Below are 16,978 nucleotides of genomic sequence, written 5' to 3' on the forward strand. Positions count from 1 at the left end.
CTGCATCCGGTCTTCCCAGGAAGGAATGTGCTAATATCATCTGAAAGTATCTGAAGGCGGGGTTATGTATAACATGATATAGTTGCGTAGATGGATCCTGGCTTCCGCCACCTGATATATCACTCCAAAACTTCTCAACCTCCTTACCCAGAAAATATCCCATAGGTGTCTCCGGTATAGCATCAGGAGTGGTCTGGAAACCCGGTAAGTCGCCGAACTCTTTCTGGCTGAAGGAGTACTCAACTCCAAAAAGCCTAAAAGCAGCATACCCATCTGGTCCAGAGTATGGGTCATAGTCGAATGAACTCAGGAACTCCAAAGTCAGGTTCCTGTAGGTGTTACTCAAGTCATCAACAAACTCGTCCCAGTGAAGTTGGTGGCTAAGGAATCGGATAATCGGCTCGATACCCAATGCCTCTATACAGTGCTGATCAGGATAACGTGTGGGTGCCATAGGGCGCTGATACAGAGTGATGTAACGTTCTCTCTGAGCATTGTCTCTATAGGCCACATGCATGTCATCGAAATCCTGCATCCTGTAAAAGTTAAGAAAGTGATCCTGAAAGTGCAAACCATTCAAATTTTAGTCTCAATGCAAAATATGATAAAATAAAATAAAAATTAAATTAAATAAATGCGAAAAAGTAAAATGAAAGAAAAACCATGGGTTGCCTCCCACGCAGCGCTTGGTTAACGTCATTAGCTTGACGATTAGAATTTATACACCTGTAGTGGTAGGAATTGGTGGATCAATCAGGGTGTGGCTTGAGTAGTATGCTGGAATGTCTCCTCCTTCGCAGGGCTTCAGTCTTTGTCCATTTACAATGAATGGACTACAGGTTTCGTTCTTGATTTCTACGGCTCCGGATCTCAGAATCTTGGATACTTCAAAAGGACCAGTCCATCTTGAACGTAGCTTTCCAGGGAAGAGTCGTAACCTAGAGTTGAAAAGGAGAACAGGATCGCCTATATTGAAGTTTTTCTTTACTATTCTTTTGTCGTGATAGGCTTTTGTCCTCTCTTTATATATTTTTGCATTCTCGTAGGCAGATTGCCTAAGTTCTTCTAGTTTATGAATGTCTAGGGTACGCTTTTCTCCAGCGGCTAGGTAGTCTAAATTCAAAGTTTTAATGGCCCAATAGGCCTTATGCTATAATTCGAATGGTAAGTGACAGGATTTTCCATAAACTAGTTGATAACGAGTAGTTCCTATAGGGGTTTTGAAAGCGGTTCTGTAGGCCCATAATGCTTCTTGAAGCTTCTGAGACCAGTCTCTCCTAGAAAAAGAAACAGTTTTCTCTAGGATTTGTTTTATCTCCCTATTAGATACTTCTACTTGGCCACTAGTCTGTGGATGGTATGGTGTTGCTACTTTATGCCTAACTCCATATTTTCTTAAAAGTTTGTCAAATATTCTCAATATAAAGTGTGATCCTCCATCACTTATGACTAAACGTGGTGTTCCAAATCTAGGGAATATATAGTTTTTAAATAGTTTGATTACTACCCTAGTGTCGTTTGTGGGTGCAGCTATAGCTTCAATCCACTTAGACACATAGTCCACAGCTACTAAGATATACCTGTTTCCTAAGGATGGTGGGAAAGGTCCCATGAAATCTATACCCCATACGTCAAAGAGTTCTACTTCCTGAATGTTTCTGATAGGCATTTCATCACGCCTTGAAATGTTTCCAGTGCATTGGCGTCTATCACATTTGACAATGAAAGCATAGACATCACGCCACATGGTAGGCCAGAATAGGTCAGCTTGAAGAATCTTGGCGTATGTCTTAGAGGTGCTCGCATGTCCACCATAGGGTGCAAAATGACAATGCTCGATAATACTATTTACCTCTTCTTCTGGAATGCAACGGCGAAAAATGTCATCTTTACCCCTTTTGAAAAGGAGCGGTTCGTCCCAATAGAAGTTTCTCACATCGTGGAAGAATTTCTTTTTGCGGTGGTAGTCAAGATCAGGGGGTACTATATCAGCAGCTAGGTAATTAAGAAAATTTGCATACCAGGGTACGTTACTTATTGCTAAGGAATTTTGGGAGTGCTCATAAGGATCTAGGTTATTATCTTCAATGGTTTCTACTCTAGCTATCAGTCTATCGTAGGCGAAATCATCATTTATGGGTACTAGTTTTGGTTTTAGATGTTCTAGCCTAGAAAGGTGATCGGCTACTACGTTTTCAGTGCCTTTTTTTATCTTTTATGTCTAAATCAAACTCTTGTAGTAATAGAATCCATCGGAGTAACCTGGGCTTGGCATCTTTTTTACTTAATAGGTAACGAATGGCAGCATGATCAGTGTAAACTATAATTTTTGCTCCTACTAGATAAGATATAAATTTGTCTATAGCGAAAACTACAATGAGTAATTCTTTTTCAGTTGTTGCTTAGTTAAGCTGGGCAGCATCTAGGGTTCTACTGGCATAATAAATGGCATGTAATTTTTTATCTTTCCTTTGTCCTAGAACGGCTCCAACTGCATAATCACTAGCATCGCACATTATCTCAAAAGGTTCTGACCAATCAGGTGGTTTCATAATGGGTGCCGATACTAACGCTTGCTTTAAAAGATTAAATGCTTCATTACATTTTTCATCGAAAATGATTTCAGCATCTTTCATTAAAAGTCCAGTTAAAGGTTTGGTTAAAGCTTCGGACTTCTCTGATGGTTTTTGGTGGTTTTAGGTTTTCTATAACTTCTATTTTAGCTTTATCTACCTCTATACCTTTTTCAAAAACTATATGTCCTAAAACTATTCCTTCGGTTACCATGAAATGACATTTTTCCCAGTTTAGCACAAGGTTCACCTCCACGCATCTCTCCAGGATTTTCTCAAGGTTAGCAAGACAATTACGGAAATCAAATCTGCAAACCGAGAAGTCATCCATAAACACTTCCATGATACCATCTAGGTAATCTGCGAAGATGGACATCATGCAGCGTTGGAAAGTAGTGGGGGTATTACAGAGGCCGAACGACATTCGTCTGTAGGCAAAAGCTCCATAAGGGCATGTAAAGGTGGTTTTTTCTTGATCTTCGGGGTGGATAGGTATTTGGAAGAATCCAGAGTATCCATCTTGATAACAGAAGTAAGAGTGTCTGGCTAGACGCTCCAACATTTGGTCTATAAATGGTAAAGGGAAATGATCCGTCCTAGTCGCTTTATTTAATTTTCTATAATATTTACACATCCGCCATCCTCCTTCTAAACGTTTTGCTACATGTTCGCCTTTATCGTTTTGCACGACTGTGATGCCTCCCTTTTTAGGTACTACATGCACAGGGCTCACCCACTTACTATTCGAGATCTGATAGATGATACTTGCCTCAAGTAACTTAAGAACTTCCTTTTTAACGACATCACTCATTATAGGGTTTATTCTTCTCTGATGTTCTCTGGAGGGTTTTGAATCTTCTTCGAGCGAAATCCGATGCATGCATATGGATGGGCTTATACCTTTCAGGTCAGAGATATTATATCCTAAGGCTGAGGGATATCTTCGTAAAATGTCTAAAAGTTGGTTCGTTTCCTCTTGGCTCAAGGTAGCACTGACTATAACTGGACGATTCATCTTTTCATCGAGGAACTCATATCTCAGGTTCTTAGGCAGTTCCTTAAGTTCTAAGGTTGGTTTCTTAGGGCATGGCATAGAATCTCGAGTAAGGGATAAACATTCGTAAAGGTTATCATCGATGTAGGGTTTCTTAGAGTCATCATCTTCCCTTATGAGAATTGATGGTAACTTAATTGTTTTCATAATTTCTTTTTGTTCTAATTCTCTAACACATTCATCAATGATATCTAAGGCATAACACGAGTCTCCCACCACAGGTGTCATAAGAAATTTCGAAAGTATAAATTCTATTTTCTCGTCACCTACCTCAAATGTCAACTTTCCTTTCTTGACATCTATTATGGCTCCTGCAGTCGATAAGAATGGTCTACCTAGAAGGATTGGTATATCATTGTCCTCTTTGATGTCCATGACAACAAAATCAGTAGGGATAAACAACTGACCTATCCTAACAAGGACATCTTCTAAAATGCCTATCGGATATTTAACAGATCTATCGGCTAACTGAAGTGACATCTTAGTGGGTTGTAATTCTCCTAAGTTTAACCTCTCACAAACCGCTAAAGGCATTAGGCTCACACTAGCTCCTAAGTCTAGAAAAGCTTTTTCGATGACATGATTATCCAAAAGGCAAGGAATGGAGAAATTTCCAGGATCTTTATCTTTCTTAGCTAATTTGTCCTCGGAAATAGCATTACATTCAAAAGGCTTCGGATCGTCAAGTCTACGTTTGTTGGTAAGGATGTCTTTGAGAAATTTTGCATAAGAAGGTATTTGGGTGATGGCTTCTGTGAAAGGGATTTCTACATGAAGTTTTTCTATAACTTTAATAAATTTTTGATACTGTTTATTGATCTGGGTTTGTTTGAGTCTTTGCGGATATGGTACAGGTGGTTTATATGGCGGGGGTGGTACATAAGTTTTATCTTTAGGTTCTTCTCCTTTTTCTCGATCTTCCTGGTTTTCAGATTCCTCTGGTTCCTTTACTTCGTCCGTGGGTTTTGTACATTCCTTAGAAGTTTCGAGTTCACTCAATCTAGGGTTTGGTGGCTCATCATAAGCGTTCCCACTTCTTAGGGTAATGGCATTGGCTTGTGCTCTCGGATTTTGTTGAGGTTGTCCAGGGAATTATCCTCCAGGAGTAGTCTGAGGGGCTTGGTTTAAAGCTACCTGAGAGATATGGGTTTCAAGCATCTTGGTATGAGTAACTATTTGGTCAACCTTGGTTCCTAACTGAGTAATCAATTCGTTAACATGAATGTTTTGGTTCATGAACTCCTTGTTTTGTTGGGTTTGAGCGATGATAAAATTTTCCATAATTTTCTCAAGGCTCGGCTTTGGTGGCACAGGTTGCATAGGTTGATTTGATCTAGGGGCTTGATAACTAGGTTTCGGAGGTGCATTATTTTGGATAAGGTTATTGTTTTTATAGGAGAAGTTTGGGTAATTCCTCCATCCAGGGTTATAGGTATTCGAGTATGGGTTCCCTTGGGTGTAGTTCACTTGCTCAAAGTGGGTTTCGTTTAATAGACTGCATTCTGCCGATTGGTTTCCTTTGGTTCCACATACCTCACAATCTGACAAAACTGCGGCTATAGTATTCGGGTTTATGCACATATGCTCGACCTTAAGGGCTAATGCGTCCATTTTAGCTTGCATCATGTCTATAGAGCTTAGTTCATGCACTCCTCCTTGGGCTTCTTTCTTCTCAATTGTCGCTCCTTCGACTCCCCATGATTGATGGTTTTGAGCCATATCTTCGATGAGGGCACTAGCTTCAGGATAAGGTTTGTTCATCAGAGCGCCGCCTGCGGCAGCGTCAATGGTCATTTTTGTGTTGTAATGAAGTCCATTATAGAAGGTTTGAATGATTAACCAATTTTCTAAACCATGATGTGGGCATGCTCGTAACAACTCTTTATATCTCTCCCAAGCTTCGAACAACGATTCTCCTTGGTTTTGGGTAAATCTAGTTATATGGTTTCGAAGAACGGCGGTCTTACTCGGGGGAAAATATCTAGCAAGAAAAACTCTTCTAAGGTTATCCCAAGTCGTAATGGAATTGGGTGGAAGGGAATCTAACCATGATAGGGCTTTATCTCTGAGGGAAAAAGGAAATAATCTTAAACGTATTGCCTCAGGAGAAGCTCCATTGGTTTTAAAAGTGTCTGCTAATTGAAGAAATATTTTTAAATGTTTGTTTGGGTTCTTAGTAGCGAGACCTGCGAATTGTCTCTGTTGCACTAGTTGCAACAGGGATGGTTTAATTTCAAAATTATTAGCTGGGATGGTTGGGTTTACTATACTAGAACTAGGTTCTTCATTAGATGGTTGAGCGAAATCTTTAAGAGGTCTTTGGTTTTGATCTTCGGCCATAGCTCTCTTAATTCTATGAAAGAATAAATGTGCGCGAGCGTAACGTTCAGGTTCCGCCAGAGGGTATACTAAGATTAAACATCCGGTGCTGCGAGTTCTTCGCATTGACTGGCAGGAAATAGCCTAAGTCTAAACGATATAACAACAGGGAAATGAAATTTGACGAAATTGGTTCCCGACAACGGCGCCAAAAACTTGATTCGTGTGCTTTCGCAAGTATACGAACGCGTCAGAGTAATATAAAAGATTGTCGAATCCACAGAGACCAAGTGTCAATCTATCGTTATCTGTCGTTATGGTGTTTATCAAAGGCAATCAAAACAGGTGTTTTTGGAGTGTGCAATGAAAAGTAAAGTGTTGAATAAAGATTAATTAATAAAGATAGGGTCGAATGTAATTCACGTAATCAATTAATAATCCAAGTACTTGCTAATAGAACTACTTATGGGCAATGTTTTCTACTTTGAAAAGAACTAATTTAACAGGAACTGTCGCTTTCGCGTATTCAGAACCGAGTTGTACTCCCTAATCAAACCCTCTTATTGTCACTTATAAAAAGGCGCGCATTGCGTTAGAGTAGTAAACCTATTTTTAAGAAATATAGTATCTTGACTAAGTTGAAAAGTATTATAACCTGGATTTCTTAACCAAAAGAGGTTCTCACGAACCAGACTCTAAACTTATAAACGCGTCCGAAAATAGTTTTAAAATCTCTTTTCTTCTTAAGTTGAAAACTCTTAATGAACTAATCAAAGCGGTTTCGCTATTTTTGAAATAGTTAAAAACAATTAAGTTTAGATAGACGTTGGACGGCTTTCGATCTTACCCAACGAAATTGAAGTGCGGGAAAACTTAAGTTGAAAGTTAAAATAGCCCTTAAGTGTTTCTACGAACAATTGTACGGATTATCGGTTCAATTACGATTCTTACATTCTAACCTTATAGATTTAGTTAGACATGGTAAAGTAAAAGTGCATTAATTTAAATAAAAGTAGTGCGAGTGCGGGAAATAAATAAAAGTAGTGCGAGTGCGAGGAAATAAATAATTTAAAGTGAGTGCGAGGAAATAAATAATTTAAAGCGATTGCGAGGAAATAAATAATGTAAAGCGAGTGCGAGGAAATAAATAATTTAAAGCGAGTGCGAGAAAATAAATAAGATAAAGACAAGTAATAAAAACCTGCTCCAATCGGAGGGTTGAATAAATTGCAAAGTGGAAATGAAAATGGCGGCATGATTAACTTCCTTCCAAAGTGCTCCAAACTCGATTACAGACTTTATCACAGACTTGATTACACAATTGTGATAACACTTCAATGCGAAGCGATTACCACTTTATAATACGGAATATATGCCTAAGTGAAACAAAGTTGTTTTGAGTTTGCCTCTGTTCTAAGTTTGGATGATTGTAAAAGTGATTTCGAGTTTCTATTTATAAGCAAGTAAAAAGATGGAAATGACAAGGATGCCCTTCAACTTGAAAATGGGAGGGAAAACTTTTCCTCTTGTGGCGCCCGCCACAAGGCCATGGCGCCCGCCACAAGGCCAATCTGAGGCGCCTTAGTGGAAGTAGTGGGGAACGTGGAAGTTAAGGGAAGTTGAGCTTGGACACGTCATGGCAGGGTCTATGGCGCCAGCCATGGGGTAGGCCACAAGTACAAAATGCTGAATTTTAGGGTTTTTAGCTCTTTTTCACTCTTTTTTTTGATCGGGGCTCCGATTAAAGTAAAAACCTGAAAACAAAGGAAAACATAGAAATAACACAACAAAATAACAATAAAACAACTAGAATGCATGTGAAATCGGAGTTGAAAATATGGTAAATTTCAGTGTTATCACCCTCCTCGGGGAGATCAGCGTCACAAAAACTCAGGTTGTTACAAGCGGTGATGTTTGCAACAATGCTATCAAATTGTTCTATCGTGACGTCGTGATCCACATACGCCACATCCAACACCTTCTGCACAGCTTCTCGGTGTGGTTCTGAATTCAATAGTAGTGATAACACAGATATTTTGGATGGCGTTTGCAGAAGCTGGTCTACAACGTTGTACTCGCTTCTCTTGATGAGCCTCAACATCTCATCACACTCTTCTTTCGTATTGCCACTCGGGCCAACAGAAACAGGAGTTTTAAATGTAGAGGAAGGCTTAGCAACAAGTGCCGGATTCAGAGTGCTCACAGCATTCCCAATCGGGCGTTCACCAAAATCAGCATCAACACTTCCTCGAGCATCAACTTGAGGCTTCAACGGAGCTGAAAATACATAACCGCTGCGGGTCAAACCGCTGACGTCAGCAATGTTTACGACAGATGAAGAGGGCAGGGACACCTCTTTCCCATTTTCCACTGCTACAACATTGTAACGATAAGGAACCACCTTCTCGGAGTAGTACGGTACAGGTCCGGCTGGTTTGATGACGAGAGTAGGAGAGACCTTCTTGCTGCCATCATACTTGATGACAACAGGCTCAGGTATCTGGAATACAGGAGAAATTACATTGACTTCGAGAGCATCCTCATCAACATTTTTGTTCTGAAGGATCTCAATGACTCCCTCATCCAACATCTCTTGAACGTCTCTGCGCACCTGGCGACACCCTCTCTGATTGACAGAACATACTCGACATCTATCGTGGTCATGCTCATAATGGCTATAGTCACACAGCAATTTATGCATCTCAACCAGCGATTGTCGGATATGACTGACATATTTAACTTTGTATTTGCCAGGGCAACCCTGGACCATATTAACAAATTTCCCATGCTCGGGCAATGGGTTCTTCTTCACGTTCGGACCTACGTCCTCGAAAAACAGAATCCCACTTCTCAAAAGTTCTTGCACCTTGGTCTTCAAGGGATAACAATTCTCCACATCGTGTCCGAGAGCACCGGAATGATATACGCAATGAAGTTCTGGCTTGTACCACCACTGGGGGTTAGCAGGTACAGCGGGAGGGTCTCGCGGAGTGATTAACTTTCTGTTGATCAGAGATGGATAGAGTTCAGCATAAGTCATCGGAATTGGATCAAAGGTGACCATCTTCCTCTTATAGCTGGTACTGGTATTGTTGTTGTTGTTTCGAGGCTAGTAGGCCTGCTGTTGTGGACGCTGTTGTTGCTGCTGATATTGCTGAGTTTGCGGTTGTTGATAATGTTGAGCTTCCCTGAAAACAGGTGCTATATGAGCCACCTGATGCTGGTTATTGTCTGGGCGAGCAATCTTCCTCTTCATAGAGGGTCTTCTCTTGACATGGGAAGGCACAGCATGTGCCTCTCCCTCCTTCTTCTTCGCAAAGCTTCCATATCTCTTTGCCGAAGAGCCTTCCTCTCGAGTCAAGCGTCCTTCACGGACCCCCTCTTCCAATATCATCCCCATATTCACCATCTCAGTGAAGTCTGAGGGAGCACTGGCTATCATTCTCTCATAGTAAAACGAGCTCAAGGTCTTCAAGAAGATCTTGGTCATCTCTTTCTCCTCTAGGGGCGGCACTATATGAGCTGCCAATTCGCGCCACCTCTGGGCGTACTCTTTGAAGGTCTCTTTCTCTTTTTGGGACATCGCCTTCAGCTGGTCTCTATCAGGATCCATATCCATATTGTATTTATATTGCTTGACGAAGGCCTCGCCAAGATCGTTGAAAGAGCGGATGTTCAAACTCTCCAGCCCCATGTACCACCGGGGAGCGGCATCGGAAAGACTGTCTTGGAAATAATAGATGAGCAATTGATCATTATCAGTTTGCGTCAACATCTTGCGAGCATACATCACAAGATGGCTGAGAGGGCATGTGTTTCCCTTATAATTCTCGAAGTCAGGCACTTTGAATTTAATAGGGATCTTCACGTTGGGCACAAGGCACAACTCAGCAGCACTCTTACCAAAGAGGTCTTTCCCCCTCAGAGTTTTCAGTTCCTTGCGAAGCTCAAGGAATTGGTCCTTCATATCATCCATCTTCTCATAAACGTCTGGGCCCTCAGATGGCTCAGAATGATAGATGGTATCTTCAACCCTTGGTAAAGTGTGCACAACAGGAGGTGGCACTGAAAGGACCGGGCTAGATGCCGGCAGAGAGGCAAGAGTTGGAGCAAAACCCTCTGGTACAAAGTTGGCGGGCATTCCCCAAGGGAACCCGGCTGGCATGGATGGTGCAAAGTGAGCGGTTGCAGCAGGCACGGTAGAAGTTACGATCTCAAAAATGACCGTCCTCTGGGGAGGAGTTGAGGGTGTCGGAGAAGACTGGCTTTGAGCGGCCAAAAATGACTCCATCCGGGCAGTCAACCTGGCTACTTCCTTTTTAAGCTTGCGGTTTTCTTGTTCTAGATGATCCATCAGTCTTGAAGAATTGGCTCGAGTGTAGTACCGGTGAGTCAGCTTATCTTCAAAATAAATGAAGAACACAGAGTTAGACCATAGGACAAGAAGCCTGGAGCAAAACTTGCTTATGCACATGATGCATGCAATGCTTGTGCATATGATTTGTTTTTGTTTCGGAGGAACTTTAGAGTTCTATTTGCAAATTTGGGAAATATCACACTTTTATCACATATGGAAACATCTCATAGTATCTGGAAAATATATTTTTTACACCAAAGAAATACAGCATTGGTAACCAAGATACAATATAAGAGAAAAGGAAAATGATCATCCTATGAATCCCTAGAAACAATCATCTAAAGCTCGAGAGACTAGAAGATAAGATGCACGAAGCCTCTTCACCTCCTCCTCATAGGCTGCCTCCATATCCGCCTTCTCCTTGGCGAGTCGATCGTACTTCCTCTTCCAGAACCTAGAAGACTGAGGAAGTAGAGAAGTCCATGCACCATTAGGATTATCAATAACCTGATGTTCGAGCGTGCGATACATTCGAGTATATTTCCGCTAGCATCACTAACTAACAACAAATTCATCACAATTAACTGCAGTAGATGTGAATATACCGAATTTCATCCTAACTGTTTTATCATCGCTAGTAAAAAAATCCAATTCCCATTCTAACTGTTTTATACTAACAACCTTCTGTTTTTATCACTAACTGTTTTAAAATATTGTTTTTCCTGCTAACTAAACCTTAATTAAACACTTCACTAACAATTCAGTAACTAATTATACAGAACATGATAATGCTAACATCCAGCTAACCCTGCAGACTAAATCAAGTTCCTTCCTAATTAATATTTCCACATGCAAATATCACAATTCCAAACAAAGTCAAAACCATTTAATCTGGAAATTACTTAACCAGTTTCATTCATTTTATTTTACAAAGTCATGACAGCATTTTCATCTCACGATTTCACTTAACATTTCATCTTCATGCCAATAGCATACATTTCACTTTGAATTATGTTTGAATTTCATTTAACAAATTTTCAATTTAAATTGCATTTCATTCTAATTTCTAACAGAATGCAACTAACATATTCCATCTCTAACTAACTTTGAATTTCAAATTAATTTCGGTTGCATTTAGAAGGAATTTCTAACAGAATCGGAAGGAGAAAATTCTATAAATATTCACCTTTCCATTCTTCAATGAAAAAAAATCTTCATTTCTTATTCATTTTGTTCTTCAATCCTCTCTTCACCATTCTTCAAACCTCACTCCACTCCATTTTCAATTCATTCTTAATCTTCTTTCATCTTCACTATCCCTCAATCCTTCTTCAATCTTCAATTACCAGAACCTAACAGGATCTGCAATCACTGCAAATCAACAACAACACGCCACAGTCTTCAGATCCTTCATAGTTGATTATGTGATTATTTATCATCTTCGTCTCAAAAATGAATCTGCAACATTAGAGAAGAAACATACACATCAAAAAACACATCTGAATCTCATAACAAAGCATAGAGCAAAAAGGTAAACCGAAACTCATTCAACATAACTCTGTCCAGGAAGAAGAAGACGAATCTAATACCTTTTCATGTCGATGCTTCCGAAATCATCTTCGTCATCTCTTTCGCACGTGAGTGGTGACAACGTAGTAACGTTGGAGAATCGATCTCAAGCGCGAGGAGCACCGTAGGCCATGTGCGAGGAAGCGATTGAGGACTCGCGGTGCCGGTCACCAATCTGCAGCGCTGGTGTATTATCAAGCCTTGATGTAAACTTAGACCGTGACTGGAATGTCGGATTCGGAGTCGGCCGTATGTTCATGTGTACCGCGGGAAGCTTCCGAAGAAGAAATTTTAGGTCGTAACTTAAAAGCTTGAGGGATTTGGACCGGTGTTGACCCGGTTGCTGCTACCCTAGGTCGAGTATAGATCGGGCCTAAGGCCCAACAGTTTAAGCCATTATTCCAGGTTCGATTTTCTGACTGGTGTTTAATTCCAATTGAAGCTAGCGAGAATATACCCGAACGTGTCGCACGCTCAAACATACAACCGAATCGCCATCAAACTTTCTTTATCCCCAAAGGGATGGGAAAACATCGATAAAACCCGGGGGAAAGAGATATATTGGGTAAGGAAGTCGGTTATGCAAGGGGAAGGTATTAGCACCCCAAAGATCCATGGTACTCCATGGGAACCATTTTGATTTCTCTCGCTCGAACAGGTGTTACAACTAAAGATTACTCGCAAAGAATGGGAAAAGGTAAGAAATAGATAAAGTGCTTGGTGAGGATTGAGGACCTCATGCCTACGTATCCTTATGGTACAATAAGGAATTCAAAGATTCGTAGTTCAAGGAACTAGAAGTGGGAGGTGAAAAGAAATGTGATAGAAGTATGGTCTGAATCAAAGAATTGTATTTTGAACTCCAAAAGGGGTGAAAACGTGAACCCAAGAGTAAACTGGTATGAACCAACAAGTGAGGGCCTACAGCGTAGTATCACTGTATTAGAACAACCAAAAAAGAATGAATTAGGTGTTTGGGTTAAGGGCCAAACAACTCTTAGTTCACAAGGAGGTACAAGATGGAGCACAAAGGTCTAGTGTATTTGACTCAAAGCAAGGGTATATCACGCAAAGTGAATGAAGGTAGAATATGAATGTATCATGGAGATGGATGGAGTGAAGTGACCGAAGTCATAGAATAGAGTATCTGGTGATAATTGACTGAGGAAGTATTGTTTGTAATCGAAAGGTGAAAGTGTATTGGAATCCGTAAGAGAAATGATATTTCTACCATAGAGGGAAACAAAGTTAACCGATACGTGGACTAGCAGGACGCCACTGTAGGGTGTTTAGCTAAAAAGAAGGAATTAAGTGTTTGGGTTAAGGGCCAAACAACTCTAGGTAGAAATGCGGACTATTCGTTAGGCGTCCTAAAAGGGTGTATATGGGATCCCAAGGAAAGTGTATTTCGATGTCAAAGAGACAGATATGTCACTGGGTGAACGATTTATGATCGAAGGTAGGTAATGAATAGTGAAAGATCTAGATGATGCCCTAAGGCGAATGAGGAATAATTAGAAGTATGCTCGTGAAGGATTCGCATCCTCGTGCCTACGTATTCTAATCATGCAATGAGAAAGTCAGAGAAATCGTAGTTCGGAACTACGAGAATAGAAAGAAAGATATTTGTCTAAGCAACAAGGACTCACAAGAAAAACACATCTTCAAGGAAGGATTGCAGTACTGGAGTGCAAGGAGTAGTGTATCACTTGCTGGGGAATCGACAATTCGAGATCAAATCAGGATAGTATCTTGGATCCAAGAGAAGGATACACTCTTAATCTAAGAGCAAAGTGGTGTCTTAGTCGAAAAAGAATGAATTAAATGTTTGGGTTACGGGCCAAACAACTCTCGATTGATGAGGTGGACTGCTATTAAATCGTTCTAAAAGGATAGACAAGGAGTCCAAGGAAAAGTATGATTGATCTAAAAAAGATGGATGAAGAATGATTGATTGATAAATAGGGTATAGCTCGCGAAGAATCTGGATTCTCCTGCCTACGTATCCTTATAGTGCAATAAGGAAATCAAAGCTTTCGTAGTTCAGCCCACTAGGGCTGAAAACAAGATGATGGAGGCAAAAGAGAGATTCAATTGAGATGATTGAATTAAATTGAGAGACTTGATAGTAACTGGATGAGAATCACAAAAAAGTCTATGGGTAAAGGTGGATACGATAAGCAATGAGCCAAACGTCTCGCACCCAAAGATATCTTGAATGCGTGTAGGAAAGCTCCAGTCTCATTCCTTCTTTACCACTTAAGGCTCGTGGCATGTGACTCTCGTCTTAAACTTCAAGTGGAGAGAGAAGAGTTTTTGTAGTTGTTTCTTGCATTGATGAAGACCTTATCAATCGTTCGATTCGAATTGCACTAAAGTCTATAAATAGAGGTGAATACAATGAGAGTTGGGTCATACGTCCCATACCCAAAGATACTTAGAATGGGGGTAGGAATACTCCAGTCCCACTCCTTCTCCATTACTTACGGCTCGTATCGTACAACTTGATTGATGATTGATAAGTTGTTGATGTGGTCCTTGCTTTGTTGTTTTTGCTTTGTGAAGAGAGAGACTTGTCAATCGTATAATTAGAATTGTGCTAAAGTCTATGAATAGAGGTGAATACGATGAGCGTTGGGTCATACGTCCCATACCCAAAGATACTCAAAATGGGGGTAGGAATACTCCAGTCCCACTCCTTCTCTATTGCTTAAGGCTCGTGTCACACTCTTCTAACTTTGATTTAACAAGTGTTGAAGATGCCACCTTTGACGTACTTGAATAATCCACTGCTTGGTATGACTGGGGATACCTTGATTGAAGATCTTGTCTTGAGGCCTTGAGTTCCACAGCTTGGAAGACAAGTCTTATTAAGTGACCAAGGGTCTTTTAGTCGCTCAATGTAGACTGTGGGATTATACAAGTTCAAATGATTTAATAAATCAAAATTGCTTTTGATCAATTTAATCATGGGTTTTATTTTGGTTTTAGGGAACTAGCTTTGAATCTAATCAAAGTTAGTAATTGTTAGAAACTACCCTAAGGGATCATGCATTGATTTATTAAAAGTTGATTGAAAATTCTATGTTAGAAGTCCTAAGGGAGCATGTGCATGTTAGTCAAAATATTGATGTATAATTCCTATAATTGTAAGGAAATGATTAAAGTCCTATGTCACATTCTAATTCTAATGGGATCATGTCATTCTATCACAAAAATAATAAAATAAGCCCATAAGGGCAAAATGGTCATTTACCAAATAAGTCAAATTCTATGGCCTAAAGTTGATTAAATTTTAATGTTGATCCTAACCTAATGTTGAGAATGGGGTAATCCTAAATTTAATCAATAGCCTAATTGTCTCTAATTAAACCTAATCAAAAATCCTAATTAAAATTCTAAGGAAAAATCCTAATTAAATTCTAATATCCTAATGAGAATCCTAATATGTTTATGATTAAGATTTAAATTGTAATTGTCATTGACTAACCTAATTAAACTAATATTATGCTAATTAACCTAATTAAATTGAAAAAAAATTAAGAAAATAAAAGAAAAAAACAATTAAATCAGGAGGTGTGAAATGGAAAAGGAGGTATAAACTGAATTTGGCTATGGGGTATACGATGAGCCCAACACAACTTTTTTGGTACAGCAAGCAAATTCAAAAAAGAGGTGGGGGGGGGTATGTGAAGCGAAAACGTACATGGGTTGCGTCTGAGCCCAATCAAAATCTCAAACATTTCCAGGGGGTATACGTTGGAAATGTGTGGTGAATTAGAAAAAGGTACCAATGGGCTTGGTCAAGCCCAGTTCAACTTCTTCTAATGGCCAGTGGGGGTGTATCAGCAATAAAACGCGTTTAACAAGTAAATTTATGGGCCTTGCAAGGATTAAGCTCAAATCCTCTCTCCTCTGTTGACTTGCCTAAGTCAACAGATTCAAAATGAAACTCACAGCGCGCCTAACCTTCCCTCCATCTCACCGTCCGTTCACTTGGCTCACCGCGCCGACGCCGTTGTTGGCTTACAAACTAACTACCACCACCAATAGAATCACAAAGACAAGCTAATCATGAATATGGGGATGAAATTATGCAACAGTCCCTGTACCAGTCGAATTGGACGGATAACTAGACGAACCCTAACCTCCTACAAGTCAAATTAAATGGTGCTCGGTGCAAATCAAACCCTAACACTACGTGGCTTCTACTTCTTACCCTAAATGCTACAACCTGGTGTTCTCAAAGCAAGAAAATGCCACGGAATAAGAAATGACATACCAGAGAAGATGATCGGAAAATCCACCGGTAAGTTTCTTGAGCTTGATTCTTTCTTCTTCTTCTTCTTCTGAGTTTGAGAACAGTGAGAGTAAGGATGTTGTGGCTTAGCTCAAGAAAAATTTAAGCTTCGATGTGAAGCTTCAATGGCTTTTAGTGGAAAATAAATCTTTGAGTAGGGTGAGGGGAGAGGTTGCAATAGAGAGAATGCGCAGGTTCCAGCAAATTTCCAAGGGTGATGAAAATATGAGAGATGAGTTTCTTAAAATAAAGGATAGGCTTGGAACTTGTTAGATTTGGAATGGGGTTAGGAGTTATTTAAATGTGGTTTGGAGTTAGTTGGACATGACTCACGGAGTTAACTGAAAACTCAGTTGGTTATTGAGTGATAAACTTAGTCAGTTATGTTAGCTTGAGTTGATTAATGAATGAGTGAATTGAAACCTGACTGGCTATTGTAGGTTAGGATTGGATTGAGGTTATATTGGAATGGTTTTTAATGACCTGCTATTCATGTTGCAGGTTGAACTTGAGTGACTTTGCTTTGGCTTGAAGTGATGAATGGCTTGTTGTGTGAATGTTAATGGATTTGGTACATAGATTGGATGTAATAGGTAGCATTAGAATTAGGATTAAGTGATTAGATCAAATGCAACCTGCTGAATTAGTAACTCTTAAATGCAAGTGTGCTTTGGTTTGTACTTTGAAATGACGAGTGGCTTGTTGTGTGAATGTAATCTTTGTTCATGACTTGGTTCAGTGCTTCAAAGGTTATTCCCACTGCTGTATTCTACTCCTCACTTGTTTCTCTTGTTGTAACATGACTT

The 16,978-nt window shown here is 40.0% G+C and overlaps 1 non-coding gene across 1 annotated transcript; it reads left to right on the forward strand.

Moving 5' to 3' along the window:
* Positions 1–5,476: 5,476 nt before the first annotated feature.
* Positions 5,477–5,583, forward strand: LOC127099741 (small nucleolar RNA R71). The gene has a single exon (XR_007794215.1). It is a non-coding gene; the product is annotated as a small nucleolar RNA R71 (small nucleolar RNA).
* Positions 5,584–16,978: the final 11,395 nt, after the last annotated feature.

The sequence above is a fragment of the Lathyrus oleraceus genome, chromosome 6 (genome assembly GCF_024323335.1).
Source record: "Lathyrus oleraceus cultivar Zhongwan6 chromosome 6, CAAS_Psat_ZW6_1.0, whole genome shotgun sequence".
NCBI classification, from domain to species: domain Eukaryota; kingdom Viridiplantae; phylum Streptophyta; class Magnoliopsida; order Fabales; family Fabaceae; genus Lathyrus; species Lathyrus oleraceus.